Here is a 16,902-nt window from a genome sequence, read left to right on the forward strand (position 1 = left end):
GTTATTGTTACAATTGTTTAAACTAAAGAATTGTTTTACTGTGAAGATGTGCAATCTTTTTTTTGTATTTCATTTTTATCAGAGACCAACTTATTTAATGCCTCTTAAATCGTCCTGGGCTGGACAAGGTACCATTTTAATTGAACAGCCATTGCATTGTATTTGTGTACTTTCAAGTTAAAAACACACAGCATGCAAGTTGCTAGAATGATATTTTATGAGGAGAAAGAATTGGCAAGGACAATGCAATATATAACTTTCCTCACTTTGGAGCTGAGGGAAATGAGGTTTGGACAGTATGACACAAAGCTGTTTTAAAAGTTGTTGAAGTTGTTTAATACAGCATTTTGTTGATGCATTCTTTTTTTTAAATTATTTATTTTATAGTTTCTAGCTCTGATTCCGGGAGTTTAGTTACTGTATATGTACAATCAGGGCCATTACCAGAGCTGATATTCTACTGAGGTTAAACTTAGGTTTCAAGCTATAGCTGGCAGTATTTATATGACTGCTTGGTATTTACTATTCATCCTCCAAATCTATGTTACTCTGCAAACCAACAGAGCAAATTAAGGAGTCTTTTGTACTTTAGCAGAATTTCTACATGAGCTCAGCATTGATGATGCAAAAAAACAACCGGGGACACATCCTTGAGTCCTCATAGCTAGTTATAGCCATGTGTACAATGTGCCATTTGTCAATTTATGTGTGATTTGTAGTTAGTTACTATACATAGTTATGATATTTCTGACAATCAACCAACCAGAGGAACACCCACCCCGCTGGTGACTTTCATTGTGTTGTAACTGTACTGTAGTGATAATTGTAAAAAAGTTATTGTAAGACACAAAAAAGCATTTTTTTATTGGCTGTAGTTACTACATTTTATATGTAATCCAATTCATCCGTTTCCCTATAGGAATAGGTCTGGCATTTACAAAATTCATATTTTTAATTTTATCAGTCACATGTTAACTTTGTCATTGCTTGTCATAGATGACTCTATTAAAAAGCACAATGGAAACACAATGCTCATTTTTGAGAATGATTGTACTACAGAGAAGCAAATAAATGGGGAAGTATTTATTTATGATCACATAGGTTCATAATTTCTCAAATATTAGCCTGATATCTAAGCCATTGTGCTTCAAAACAGTACAATTACAAATATTTAAAAAACAGATCTAACAGACACCAGAACAAGGTCACAGCAGCCCAAACATGACTGCCTAATTTGTCACGTGTAAAGAAGACCATATCATTTATTGAGATATAGTAGTATGCCAACCAACCCTGTGCTGTGTATTTCAAATTCCCTCATTAGTCCAGTGCATTGTTTACCTAAGTGCACATTATGGCAGTAGCCACTTGCGTCTCGCAGCAGTGCTTGCTGTATGCATGGAGAGCAGCGAGCAACGGAAATGAGTGTGTTGCTGCTGGTTGGTTTGGCGCCTGTGGAGGGAGTCATTCCTGCAACGGCACTTCCGGTCGGCATTTTGTTCTGCGAGAGGGAGAAAGAGCGAACGAGATAGTCTGAGTGGATTCGTTTATCACAGGCAGCCGCCTCAGATTCTTTTACATAATATTTCCAAAACCTTCGAAATTTACAAACATGTCCACGTTCAAGGTATGAAAATCTAGAAGAGGTTCGCTAAACAAATGTTTCCTTAGTAACCCCCGTTCGAGTCTACATGTTTGCAGTGAGACGGAAGAAGAGCGAACCCTCCCGACCCGGATTATTGTTGTTATATTATTTCTCAGAGCTGTGAGTGAGAGAGAGCGACAGACTCGGATCGTTTACAAGCTTTTTGTTTTATTTTATTTTTTTCCAACAAAACAAACATTCTGAGGTAATTACTTTACTTTTTTGTGGGGTTGTATATATCATGTGCTTCAACTGTCCAACTTGTGAGGAATTTACTGTCGTTTTTGTATTTTGGTGGTTGTATGCGCTGTGCCCGCTGAGAGGCGCCGTGCCGCGGTTTTGTCATTCACTGTGAGTCCGAGGATTCAGCCAGCCCTGAGAGGCCAAACAGGCCTCTGAGAAACAATAAACACAACAACCATTCACATGATCAAACATGGAAATAAACCAGCGATGGTGCTTGTATATATCTGTATGGAGGAGAACGTGATGTATCACATTTGTGACGAAAATGTTTTTGTTCGGTGCTGATTGTAGTTTTACTTACTAGTTATAAATGAGACTAATATAAATCGGTGTTCGAATGAAATGCGATCAAGGAAACAAACCCATTACAGTTATCTAGCGCCAATATTATTTATATGAAGAAAAGTGTCTTATGACAGTTGTTAAGAAGTACTAGGACTCTTCAATATCTGACTACAGTGTTTAGTTTTTTTTTCTTCTTTAGGTTTTATAGTCTGTGACCATGAATTAAATTAATTAAACATGATTACTAGACACCATTTCAAGTGTGATGACGGGCTTGTGTGCCCTTAGAAATAAACTTAATCTGAAGTTTGAAATAAGTCTCTCAAAGCAAAACCACAGTCATCAGCGGCTGGAAGATAAACTGAAACAAATAAATATGCTAATTGCATGCTGATGAATGCCTACAGTTTCATGAAAGCATAGTGAACCGCAAATCCTGACAGAAGAACCGCACATTGTTGTACTAGCTGGACATTGAGGTAAATTAGTTTAATAAAAGCGAGAAATATTAAACTTTCAGCAAGTTGTTATAGAAGGGATTCAAAATAATGTAACTCATTCGACGTTTGGGGTGGATTGCCGGTTTTGTAGAAAACCAAAAAAGAATAAAATGTATTGAGCTTTAATTAGACCACTGTTATCAAAAACAAATGTGCGGTGAATGTAACTTGGACATGTCTTCATTGGAGATTGAGTAGTACAGTACAGAATGCAAAATATTAAAATAGTCTTGGCTTGTCAGGGTAGGTCAGTGACGGCCTCCGTTTGTATCTGACTGGTGATGATGTGTGAATACGTAATCAGTGTGGTGTCATTTTAGGGCAGATGTGTTTGCAATTGTAGTAAATTGCTGTCACATTGGGTACACAAAAAGCATACACTATTACTATTTAGGCTTTTTAACGTTGGTTGTGGATATGTTATTAATCATACAATTTTTTGTAATAAGTAAATAAAACACTTGCATATATTTCATTCATTTGTTTAATGTGAAAGGCTTATGAACCCCAGCTTTGGTGCAGTAATAACGTAATTTTTTTTCAAAGGTTAAGCATGGAAATCTGATGAGAAATACTACTCTGTAAACACAGATAGCGGGGTGAACGTTTCTGGTTGATTTGAATGTATTGGGATGGTTCGTTTTGCGGATGTTAGTTTTAAAATGTATCTGATATATGTCGCTACAGTGAGATTGTAAATCGAAAGATTAACCTATTGTATCTGAAAGGCGAGCGGTTGGGTTGCGAGCAGAGGTTTTTGGTAACGGTCTGTGCAGATCGATAGACAGTGATTCATTTGCACAGGCAAAGAGCTGTTTGAATTTTAAAAAGCCTTAGGATCCCGCTGAGCCCCTATCCAGGCCTCCCTTCCTCTAATCTCAGATTCCTGTCTTTTGTGCGGGCTGCTTCCTCCTATCAGACGATCCTGACTGGTTGCAGCAGGATTTAGGGCCCAGATTGAAGCGCCAGATTTAACATAATAATTTTCACAGCAAGTACGTTTAATAATAACAATAATAATAACAAACCAGTCATACGAAATGTTACGCTAGAATCAGTCGCTTATAGCATTAAACAAATTCAATTCCACGTTTAGCATTGGTGGTTTCTGATGCTTTTTGTCGGACAGTATTGTTTTCAGGTAGACACAACGCCCCAATGAGCTTGCAAAACGAGAGTGAATATTATTAAGTTCAAAACAATATTCACTTTCGGTAGATTTGTGCATTATAATTGTTGGTGGTTTTAGCCTAGAATAGACGTATGATTATGGTATCCAGTCTTGGATAATGGTTTGGTAGGCAGGCTTGAGGCCTGCACTAGCAGAAGGGAATGTTCTCTAAACTGAGCAGCAACTTTTAAAGGAATTGGGTAAGAATGAAGCATTTTTCAGTTAGAAATAGTCTAGAGTAGTAAACACCATCATATTCTTCCAGTATAGAGTATATACAGTTGTGTGTGATTTTTTGACTAGGAACAAGCAGTATTTCGGTTATGTTATAGTAAAATAAAAATACCATTTTAACAATAACAAATCCTGTTTACAATTTGATTGGTCTATGCCTATAGAATATGTTATTGTTTATTATAGCTGAATGATGTTTTTTCCAGTTAGATTTTGGTGAAGCTGAAGTTTCATATTCTTATAGATATCCACCCCCCCCACACCCAAGAAAAAAAATAAATAATTTGTAGTGGTACAGGAAATCATAAGCATTTAATTTTGTGAACTATTAATTTTCAAATGCGGGGGGGGGGGTTACTTCAATGTTAGCTTCACGTGTTTTGAGTGATCCCTTCACTCATTTTATATAGTTTATAATGTATATGCATAACCATTGTAAGCTTGTAAAAAGTAGATTTGTAGCCTGAGTCTTGTTAAGCTCACATTTATTGTCAATGGCAACTTATGACATATGGCTGCTTATTTAAAGTTCCTGTTTTTATTGTATGGCTGGTAAGGACAGCTGTGAATGCATACCAGTTACAAAAATAGGGGTTTTCTGTTTTGTGACATACTAAAGCAGTTTTAAACACAGGACTTACATGACTTTTATTAATATTATTTTAATAAATTGGATTGCATCATAATTACAATTTGCTTGTCACTGTTAGTCTTTTTTTATGTTTAGCGAAGAAAATGTCTTAATTCTGTAAATACTGCTGATTCATAACTGTAAATGTTTTTTTAATCATTTATTTGGAAAAAAGAATGATCTATAAATTAAACAAATTGTAAGGCTGCAGTTACATAAATATCTCTGCGGTGGATAAATGTCCAGGTGACTGGAATATAGTTTGATGCGTATACATACATCACACTTCTAGCTACAGTCAGCACCTGTTTATCCGTGTCAGTGCTGTAACAGATTTATTCTATTTGAAAATATTACATTACCACATTAACATTCATGTGGCTAAACTTCCTTGAATTATTTTTATTGTCTCATGAAACATTTTTTTTTAATCCATTGTGACGTACTGCACAACAAATACATTCTATTGTTAAGCATACTGCATGTCATTTAAAAACACTGCTTGCAAAACAAAATCACAAAATACGAAATATTTTTAGATGGAAGTAAACTTTGATCTCATTTTTACTTGCATGAGGATATTTTAATAGAGGAATTTCACGGCATTAAAATAAACTAGATTACAGTAGTAGATAAAGTAATTAGTGTATTCGTTTACATTTATTTATTAGTGATTAGTAAGCCTATACAATCACTTGTAATTTAAAACATAGGTAGGCTTCAATGTAGTGATGTCAAAAGACGCATTACAATAAAAAATACTGTTAGTTTTAATATAGTCCTTGATAAACTAACTTGTACAACGCCATGTGTTTACAACAAAATTAAATATGTATGTACAGTATGTATTTGTTGATGTAAGCATTCATAGTATAGACAAGACATGTCATAAAAAAACATGTTGGTATTTCTGTCATGGGTGTTTGTTTGCTATCGCCCATCCACCCATGACAAAAATACTCAATCTGTATTTATTTTTTTTGTTACACTAGCACTGTATTGTTTGTTATTAACTGTCATTTATCTGTCCCAAGACATGCCTGGGTTAAAAACAAACAAGAACCGGTGGAAATGTTCACATCAGTAACTGCTGAACTGATATTTTTTGTTTGTTACTTTGTTATGTAGGTTTTAACAGTTGAAAAGCCATTCAAATAATTGTTTTTGTTAACTAGCTGAATAAAGTTAAATGTTACAGTACTGTTCGTTGCTGATGTTATATTTGATAAAGAAAAGGCACGTGCAAGCCGACAGTACACCTTGTATCGTAAGTGCACTAGCTCATTGTATTGTAAGTAAAATAGTCTTTTATTATGTTTTTTTCATTACTGTAGCTTTCAGTATTACAAGCTGTAATTTTGCTGTTTCTTTTTAATGCATTTTCACTGCTTAAAATAAGATTTAAATATAGTACCAGGGCTCTTCAAAACTTTTTTACCATTGAGGGTCCAGGACTAAAAAAACTGAAGATCTTCGAGGACAATTTGGGGAGTCCCGATGAAGTACAGTCTTAATGTTATGGTATACATTTTTTTTCTTCTTTATTTATTAAGGTTTTTGACAATTTAACAATAAGAAACAAACACTAAAAGCCACAAACAGACTTTTTCTGTCTGAAAGAAAGAAGTACAAAAAGGTGTAGAGCAATAGAATATACAAAAGCAAAATTCTATAAAGATCAAAGGACAAACAACTATTCTACTGAACCAGGCACCCCCTACTGCTCTCACTGTTAAAGGACACCAAATGCTCCATAACCAGGTTTTTAAACATACATTGTTTTTATTAACACGAATTCCACAAAGTAGATACTTGCCACCATGTTTTCTGTTATGTGGGCATGGTAACCTACTTCAGTCCAAGCACACCTGTAACATTGGGGCATATTTTAAACATACTTTGTTGTTCTGTTGCAGCCTATACAATGCATGTGTTAAAACTGTTCAAAAGATAAGTCATGTCTGAGCTATACCAGAGAAAATGTTTTGTAGAACAGTTCAGGACTAATGCTTACGCATGGGATATATATAATTACACATTATGTATAATTTACTATAGTTAAAATGTTTTAAGGATTGTACTCCACCTCAATAGTTATATGTATGAAGTATCGGACTGCTTTGATGTGGATAATTCCCATTCGCTTCAACCAGTATTACAATGCGGATGTGGGCATTGTATTTTATCTATTCAATGTGTACTGATTTATACACGGCATTTAGAACTTCCTAGTTGAAAAGGGGAGTGCACCAATGAGAAATTGAAGCCCAGGTGGGAATCATTGTGAAAATATTTTTTACTAGAGCCTGCAGTGGTTATTGTGGCTGTTCTAATCAGGATACTAATCTCTTCCTAGTTCTGTAACTACCAAAGACAAATCAGTCATACTTACAAATTTAAGACGAGAACAACTAAAAGTATGGTTTAAAAAATATAAATGTTTTCTTAAATTGTACTTAGAAAATTACCAGGGTTTCCAGGGCTCTACATTTAGATGTTTTACTACTGGCCCCTTGGGCCACTGAGGCATTTTTTTTTTTACTGGCCCGGATACCATTTTAACTGGCCCAATAATAATTACAAAACTGTATCGCCCTGCTCGGCAAGTTAACAGCAGAGTAATGTGTTGGGTTGTGTGTTAGCCTCATTCAAAAATAAAATAAACAATCTTATGGATTATTTGTTTAACCATTCTAATTATGTATATACCATATATTTAAATTGCAATAGCTGATTATTTTTTTTAATTCTGGCTTTTTGTACATTTAACATGTTTTGACTAGATAACAATATACAAATAAAATAATGAGTTATCTGCAATAAATTCACCCAATGTTTAATTTTTAAACTATTATTGTGTTATTTTATATACTGTTATTTTTGGCTTCAGAGTTGCTATGACGTCAGTAAATTAAAGAAAAAAAAAACTCCCAGTTTTTCACTGTATAAATCGGGTAATCCTGTGTAAGTGTAAACATCCGGTTCACACGCCATATAAACGAGCCGAGTGCACTTGCAAATTGCATTGTAAACACAAACTGACTCGGTCCTGAAAAAAACACATTGGTGTGCTTGTCAGAAAATTAAAATGCTATATTCAAGATTTGAATGTATGTGTACAAATGACACTCGTTTTTTTTACAAGCAAACCAGCAACCGAGCTGTTACCATATGGTTACAGCAGCGCTAAAAGCTTAACAGATTTATACTAATCCTAATAATAAACACTATTCAAACAATAATCATAATAAAAATAATCATTCTCAGATCGTTTTCGCTTGTAGCCTCTCCCAAGTAAGCATCAATCTTACTGCTGATGTGAACGAGTCCTGTAAAGATTGTGAATGGCATTTCTTACCTGAACACATTGTATCCCAAATCAAAAACGTTAGACAATTCGATCCTATTGTCCAGCTTTCTGGGTATCCGTCGGTGCATCTTTTTTCACTGCAGTCACAGCAGCAGACAAACACCTGCTATCTTGCTATTACTATGAGACAGGATATGAGGGCAACTAAATGTTGAATTCCCAACAAGTAAGCTGCTGTTTTATCGGCAAGTCTGGGTAACAGACATTTGTTTCACTGTCATCATGAAACCAGATTAAGTCTTTCTTCCACTCCACTCTATATATTTGGCTTATTATTGCAGTTGGTTGCTTAGTTGTAAGAAAAAGCACTTCAGTACGTGGTCTCAGATGATGCTGACTGTACAACAAATACGACGTGCGGCGGGAAAGCTCGGACGAGTTCAGTTACGCCATTATGGGGGTGGGGGGTGCTTGTTTTTAAAAATGGATTTGTAAATTTTTTTTCAGCTTTTTGGCACACTGACCCATTTTCCTGCGTTCATGAAACGGAAGCCATGTGCACTATACTATATACGTTATACAGTTAAAAAATGTTACCGGCCCAGTTGGGCCTGTGGTGCTTCACAACTACTAGCCAAACTGTGATCTCTACTGGCACCGGGCCACGGTTAATGTCGAACCCTGGTTTCTGTTAAACAGTGGTGATTAGTGGAAACTACATTTTCACCTTGTTTCACAGACTACCATTAGCACTGATGTTGGACTACTTAGCTTCTAAGATTAGTGCTAATTTGGTTGAAATCAGCTGATTACAATTCTGCAAAAACCCTGTATTTAGCACTATGAACGTGGCTTAGGATTAAATAAAACTGACTTATGAGCTGTGTACTTTACATTCTTTTTCATTCACATTTTTTTCTGTCTTTGATCTGGAAAGAGCTAATGGTTCAGTCACCTTCCGGTTGTACCTGTAGTCTAATTCATATTCACATATTGCATCATGCACACTGAGCTTGTTCTTAGTGTTAGCAAGGGAGTCAGTCTACAGTAACTCTCCCTTTTCTCTGAGTCATTTAAAATGGTGTAAACACAGCAAATAGTTTCACACCTGTGATGTCTCATAATTCACTACCATTATTATACTATAATCATAATGATGAATGCTGTGTTTACAGCTACATTTTCCTAATTTAAATTTCACTGCAGCATTCAGTGTTTTTTTTATTTTTATCAGTACAACGGTAAAGACATTAGCCAAAACATTTCTCTGCTTGACTTAATATTTATTAGTTTTACCTATGATTCTTAAACAAAAAAAAAAGAAACAACTATTTGAAATTTTAGATGTATAATTAAAGCAAAATTAAGTTGGCATGTCTGAAGTATTTCTAATTCAAAGATATACACACCTTATTTTACCCATGTCATTAATGATGTAATCCAATGTGGGATAGATGTTTTTTGTATTTTGTTCCCAATTTTATACAAAATTGAGTGAAGTGCAAAGTAAGCCATACAGACTTGCTTCCAATTTAGTTTGTGCCAAATTGCAGTTTTTGGCTTGGGCACACAGTGAGTGTGGCATTGGCCTATGCATTGTGCATAGTTTTCTTATTGTCCTTCAGCGACTCCTGATCAGGCGACTAGCCAGGCTGGGTCTCGTCTCAGGGGTTCAGTAGCTTGGCAACATCAGTTGTATCAGTTTGACGGGTGAAAAAAGCTGGTTGGCGTGACAGCAGGAAGAAGGTCACCCTTTAATCTTTGGTCCTCCTCACAGATTTGCAGGTTGCAGTGGTGGGAAGACAATGTCGTTTTTGCAGTGTAGACGTTTAAAGACACCAGTTTGGTCTAGCTGGAAGCTTATTAAGCATAATGTAATCAACCGCATCTAATCCAACATAATACATATTTAGGCTTTCATTTGTTAAACAAGTAAGCGTCAAAATATATCTCAGTGTTTTATGCTGAACATTACTATGATATAATTGTTCGGAACCCAAACAACTGAGCAGTGGAGTGGGGAAAAAAACCCTTTAATTTAAAAAAAAAAAAAAAGTTGTGCATGTTATGGTTAGAAAAAAATAACATACCTGGTGAGGTGGTAACAAACAGAATGTCTGTTTTTGTTTGACCTGAAGCAAAAAAAAATAGGTCAAGCTAATTTTTGGATATGACCATCTGCACAAAGCTGTCAAAGTTACCACCCTGTATTTCTGTTTGCTGACTAGGGATGTCACGGTATTACATTTTGACGGTATGACAACCGTCAAAAAATATACAACGGTTATCGTTATACCACAGTATAATGTCATTTTTTAAATGCATTTTTAAAATGGCTATTTAAAGAAATACACAGTGGTCAACTAATTTTATTAATTAAAAAAATAAGTTGTAATTTTAACATTAAGCTTTCTGTTTTAAAGCAGCTATGTTAAGATGTTTAAGAGCTCTTAATGTAGTTACATTTTTCCTACAAAACATTGAGAAAATCCAAATGTTTTCCATCAGTTTGAATTTGAACTGTATTGCCTGTAGAATTATAGTTGAGAAACACGATACTACTATAAATAATGTTAAATAGAGTTCTATTATGTACTGGCGATGTAAGTTTTCAGATTGCCTCTGAATTTACTATTCATAATCCATAGTGAACGGTTCATCTGTTCTGTAGTGGTGATTTTTTAATACATTTGATTAACTCATCAGCTTTACATTAAATGGCAAAAGAAAAATAAATGTGAAGGATAACGTTCTGGAACTGCCACTATTAAATCTTTTGTGACCAAGAATCACAGTACAAGTAATAATACAATTAGGAGCAAGATAAAAATACAATGACTTTGGTTCTAGTTACTTAAACTGCAGTTATTTATTTGGCCAGAACGTGCTTCTGCAATACAAGCTTATCTTGCACTGTATACAAAGTGTGTTTTAATTTTTATTTTAATTATGAAAATGTGATTTAAGAATATACTAAGAATTTACATACCAGAGCTTCACTATACAGGGATGGGTGATGTATTCCCACCTCTAGCTGTTACCCAAAATATCCCCAGATGGATGATTTTATCCGTTTTGCAGGGGGAAAAGAGGTCACTTTCGTTACTTGTATGAGTTTGTGTACTATCTGACATTGTTTTGCTTGTTTAGTTTCAACCCAACTGTTTCCTGTGCTGAACACTACACAGTTTAAACAGCAGCGCTGCTGTGGTTTTTTTTTAGTACAAAACTGACCAGCAGCAATTAGGAGCTGGTAGAGATAGAAACACGTGAACCACCTTAACATTTAAAAAGGTAAGGCTTTTAGAAGAATATTTTGTAAAAAAAATTAAGTTCTTAGTTTCTAAAATACTGTATTTGTGTGTGGTTATGAAGTGTTTTTTTGTTTGTTTCACATGTAAGCGCTCTAGTTTTATTTGACCATTCTGCAGGCATCCTTTAGTTTCTTTGGGTTGTGTTGTATTGCTGTCCTTGTGTTTCACATCTGCTATGCTTCTCATCCAGTTTAAACCCTGAAATGATTAGGCAGCTTCATTCTTCATTCTCTTGGGGCTTGCTTACTTAACTTTTTTAGGGGTGGGGTGGTCTGTCTAAGAGTACTTCCAAAAATGTTGATGTTTGGTTGAGAAATTTATTTCCCTATAATACCTATATTGAATATAAAATGACAATAACAATAAGGATGTGTAAAAGGAAAATAACACAAATTCTAATCTATGTAAAATGATTAGCAGTTTACTCAAGTTGAGTGAGTCTGAGAATACAACTAAGCTGTCTTTGAACCAGTGATGCTGTGGTTAGTTATTAGATTTTTTCATGCATTAACAGGGCTGACAGCATTGTGCTGTAGGACAAAAACCTTACCATGGATATTTTGTGGATAGTTCATCTCTTATGAAAAAAGTGTGTGTTGTGCTCATTTACTCCTTTAGTACAGTGGTTCCCAACCTTTGTCAATGAAGGGACCACCTTGGCAGAGTCCTGTGCAGGTCTTACAACCCGCTTACGACCTGGACCCGACCCAAACCCGCAACACGCTGCAGCACCATCTTACCCGTGACCCGACCCGTTTTAATAAGACCTGCAACCCGATCCGAACCCGCAAGTGTTTGTCCTTTACCTACTGCCTGTGCTGACTGACTCTCTCGCATTCACACACACAGATACATCTACCATTCTCCACCGATTGAGCTTATACAATAGGCTGTATTTAGCTTGGTAGCTTTCTCTAGTGGGCTGCATATGTTGTTACATATTAACTATCTCTACTTACTTTACTATAAAATATCTGTCTCTTCCTTTCGTGCCACCATCTTCGCTACCAGGTCAGCAAGGAATGTTGTCGTTTTGTGAATTGAAATTTGCTGATGGCAAAGTTTCTGTTTTTGTTTAAAAAAAAAAAAAAAAAAATTCTGAATGCTTTTGTAAATAAATGGCATGTCATTTGTACAGGTTTAAGAGTTTAGTTTGACAAAACCTCCTGACAAATATTAACACACTGGGGCTTCCATTAAATGTAAATGCCAGTGCTGGTCCCCGCAACTGTTACCTTGTGTAGCAAATTAATCTGTCCATTTCTCACGTGTACATGATGTTACTTACTACTTCTGGTGGGCTGTGATGTGCAAATTAAAAGGGATTGGTGGCACACAGTCGATAGGATTTATAGCAATTTGGTTAAATATGACAGTGTCAAGAACAGACTCTACACATTATTTCCAGAAGTAATGTTAATATAATTTCCTTTTGGCATATAGTCTTGTGAGATATAAACCTGGCTGAATAAACCCATATAATAATTTGGAGCTGAAATCGATCTTTATTATAATTTGTTTATTTAGCAGACACCTTTATCCAAGGCGATTTACAGAGACTAGGGTGTGTGAACTATGCATCAGCTGCAGAGTCACTTACAACAACGTCTCACCTGAAAGACGGAGCACAAGGAGGTTAAGTGACTTGCTCAGGGTCACACAATGAGTTGGTGGCTGAGCCGGGATTTGAACAGGGGACCTCCTAGTTACAAGCCCTTTTCTTTAACCACTGGACCACACAGTTCACAAGTCAAGCTACAAATATAGCCTCTTTGTTTCGCATGAACTTGTTACTATATGCAGCTAACCTCTCCAAAAAAGTATGGAAATCGGCAGATTCCTATACCCATTCTCCACTCACCGAAACGTGTGCCGTCAGCCAACCGCTTTCTTTCACACCGCAGACTCACCGTGCAGCCACCTCAGAGCAACAGTGTCGGAGGCCAACGCATTTCTGGGCAGCTTACAGGCAAGCCTGCAGGCATCCGGCCAGACTACAGGGGTCGCTGGTGCGTGGTGAGCTGTGGACAATTGTGCGCTGCCCCCTGGGAGCTCCCGTCTGCGGTCGGCAATAGAATAACCTGGACTCGAACCGGCGACCTCCAGGCTATAGGGCGCATCCTGCACTCCACTCGGCGTGCCTTTACGAGATGCGCCACTCGGGAGCCCCCTTTAGCACCATTCTTAAAGGAGAAAAACTTGAAATAAACAACTCAAGAACTGAAGTGCGTTTTAGAAGTATTTATTTTTTTCTAGTTTTGTAACATTAACCAACTTTGTGAATTTCCCATCAAAGTGTAAAAGAAGAAATATTGGATTTCTTCCAAAGAAATAATGTGAACAAGCTTTATGGAATACACATGACCTATTACTTTTAAATAAACTTGACTGGTTTCCATTGAGGTTCTGTATGTGACTTGTTTTTGTCCAGTGATTTGCGAATATTAATTGATTGTGCCTATGAAATAAATATGCTAGAGAAAGTGCATCAGATTAATATAATAAACTAGACTCAAACTATCCTAATGTGTTTCAAAAACTGTAAAGTTAAATTTAGATAACAGAGGAGCTTAAGTATTGTATGAAATCTTTCGTTGCCGCAGCTGCTTCATCAGCTAATATTTAATAAACTGTTTTAGACTTATGTTTTCGGTCTTGTAATGATATTGTGTAATTGTTTTCTTGATTACAGTAATAAATGAGCTGTGTTATGAAAAGAGAAAGCAAAGTGTTATTTTGTCAATGAACACTTGCTGAGCATAATCGCAAAAGGTCTGCACAGGGCAGCTTTTTGTGTAGCAGATGCAATTCTGATATACAACATGCTACCAGTTAAAAGAAAAACAAGTGGGGCTCCCAAGTGGCGCATGCGGTAAAGGCACTCTGCGTGGAGTCCGGGCTATTCCACTGCCGACCGTGGGACGGGAGTTCCCAGGGAGCAGCGCACAATTGGCTGAGCACCACCTGGGTGGGGAGGGTTTAGGTCGGCCAGGGTATCCTTGGCTCACCGCGAATCAGTGACCCCTGTAGACTGGCCGGGCGCCTGCGGGCCTGCCTGTAAGCTGCTCCGACGCTGTAGCTCTGAGGTGGCTGCATGGCAGGCCTGCAAGAGTGAAAAGAAGCTGACGGCACACGTTTCGGAGGACACGTGTCCGTCTTTGTCTCTCCTGAGTTAACGCAGGGCTGGCAGCAGTGAGTCGGGTTGAAATTAAAAAAAAAAGAATTGGGCTTTCCAAATTTGTGAGAAAACAAGAAAAAATAATTGCTGATTTCCAAATTTTATTAAAAAAATTAAAACCCTTATTGTGCTTTTATAATGCAAATTTGAATAACCTACCACAGAAAGTCTCTGAAAACAGCAAGCTATTGAACTAGATTAGACTTTGTACATTGATTTAGTTTACATTTGTTTCCTTCAATTTAAAGTTAAATGTTCAGTTTAGTAAATGTATTATTCCTGATATTTTATAGACCTGTGGGGCTACTGATTTTCAATTCTGGGGAATTGCAAATTTCATTTTTCAAAAATGACCAATTCTGTTTTAACCACTTTTTATTAATGTATTGATAATATGGCATTTGAGCAGAAATATAATGTTGATAGTTAAAATAAGTAAATTAATAAATATTACCACATTTTATAATTACATTTTCAATCCGACTCTTGTTGCTGTAATAGTAAGTAAAGCACCTGAAGACACTTGCATGCCATAATGTTTATAAACATCACTTGGCTCATTGCTAACATGAAAATAAGCAGAACAACTTTAATTATGTTTCAACAGTCCAGAAAACAAATGTCCAGCAGTGTTGTGAGAATCATAGTTAGAATCTTCCACTAACACTGTAGTAAAGGGATTTTGGAAACACCTGTTTAGCTTATTGCTGGCATTACAATAACAATCCACAATATTAAAGAGTTTACAGTCCAACAATGACATGTGAAAGTAATCCTATTTACAGTACTCCACAAATGAATAGCATTTTACTGGCATTACAATAACCAGGATCAAATATGATGCACCAGGGCTCTAAATTGGCAAAAAGAAGGGTAAGGCCAAAATGACATTCATGTATAAAGCTAAATTAGTGGCTACAAAGAAACAACAGTTTAACTTAATAATGACTATTTATTTATTCAGAAAATGCTGTTTGTTTTGTCAACCAGCAGCCTAGGTAGGGCTCCAGACCAACTTTTTACCTTAGGAGCCAACGGCTCTTAGGCCAAACAAATTTGTTGGGGGCCACTTTAAGAGCAAGTTGGTTGCTACAATATTCAACTGCTTAAAATATAACAACTTGTTAAGACACTAAAGTGATATAAAAACAGTAACTTGTGTTAGTACTCGCTTGTTTGTTGCCTCATTCTGTTGAATAGGCTAGGTAATCTATGCAGCTGATGACTGCAATGAACTCTGCATTTCATATTTGAGATATTTTGTGTAGAGAATTGGTGACAACACCTTTTAATTGTGTCCCGTTATAAAATGGGAAATAGCATGCTGCAGCTCGCATGCTCAGTGTTAGTTAGTGGAGCCCTGGTCTCACGTCACGTCCATGTAACACACCCAGCTATTGCTTTTTACTGTACATGTAACCATTTATTGTTTCAGTAAAAAAACAAGTAAGTTTTAGTGAACTTTCTGTTATTTTGATTTTAAATACACCACAGTATCATATATTTTAGATATTTCCAAACCATTTTTTTCATTATCACAATCCGAAAGCTAAGCTTTTAACGAATGACAGTTTTTCTACTGCAGTCAAATAAGCTGCAGTACATTTCATTTTCAATTCGCTAAATGTTTCCTAACTACAGTTCCAAGTATTTACATATTTTCTGTGTAACCTTATAATGGTCAGTTTGAGAAATAAACTCTGTTTTCCCTGCAGCAGCTGATCCTGCTTTAGTACAAAACCCACGCTACATTTACTGTTTTTTATTATGGTAATCTTAAATTACCGCGCCTGCTTCTTTGGCTGAAGTTGAGATATTATCAGCAGATCATGTAACTAGGCCAATTAAATCATCCTACTGATGGTAATGTAACCGAATATATCTGGGATAGATGTGACTGCTAAAGAAGATGCAACAAACTATTTGAATCTGTTTGTATTAACTCAAAACTATATGTAGGCACCCCACATAGAGTGGCGAAAGACAGCATTGCTTTGTTGTAGTTCACAAAGATAACCTTTTTCAGCTTGATACAGTAACTTTTTCACATCCTTTTTTTTATATTATTGACCTGTTTCAGCTCTTCATTATTATTATTCTTTCTTTTAGGTTTTCATTTGGTTAATGGCACATGTCCAACACACACACCTTGTTTATTTTAGTTTTTCGTTGTTCTTGTTCTAAATTTCTTGAATGCAACATTTTATTTTAAGCTACATTTTTAGTCAACAGTACTCGCACACCTTTTGTCACCATCACAACTGCTGCATGACACTGGGGTTATCGTATTCTGCTGGTGTTAGTACAGCACCTCTTGACTTCCAGGCATTTGTATTCTGTCCGATTGTTATCGTCCCTCTCGCGCTTCAGTTTAAAACATGTCATATG

General features: G+C 36.2%; 1 protein-coding gene across 7 annotated transcripts in view; it reads left to right on the forward strand.

The window, feature by feature from the left end:
* Positions 1 to 1,348: 1,348 nt before the first annotated feature.
* LOC117421088 (nipped-B-like protein) overlaps positions 1,349 to 16,902 on the forward strand; it is a 101,299-nt gene continuing 85,745 nt past the window's right edge. For 6 of the 7 annotated variants that reach the window (XM_059024926.1, XM_059024936.1, XM_059024942.1 and 3 more), the window contains exon 1: positions 1,349 to 1,850. The gene's annotated coding sequence lies outside the window, so the exon portion shown is untranslated. The remainder of the gene's footprint in view (positions 1,851 to 16,902) is intronic. The other variant, XM_059024929.1, reaches the window with a different exon arrangement.

Source organism: Acipenser ruthenus, chromosome 1, assembly GCF_902713425.1.
Source record: "Acipenser ruthenus chromosome 1, fAciRut3.2 maternal haplotype, whole genome shotgun sequence".
Classification (NCBI taxonomy): domain Eukaryota; kingdom Metazoa; phylum Chordata; class Actinopteri; order Acipenseriformes; family Acipenseridae; genus Acipenser; species Acipenser ruthenus.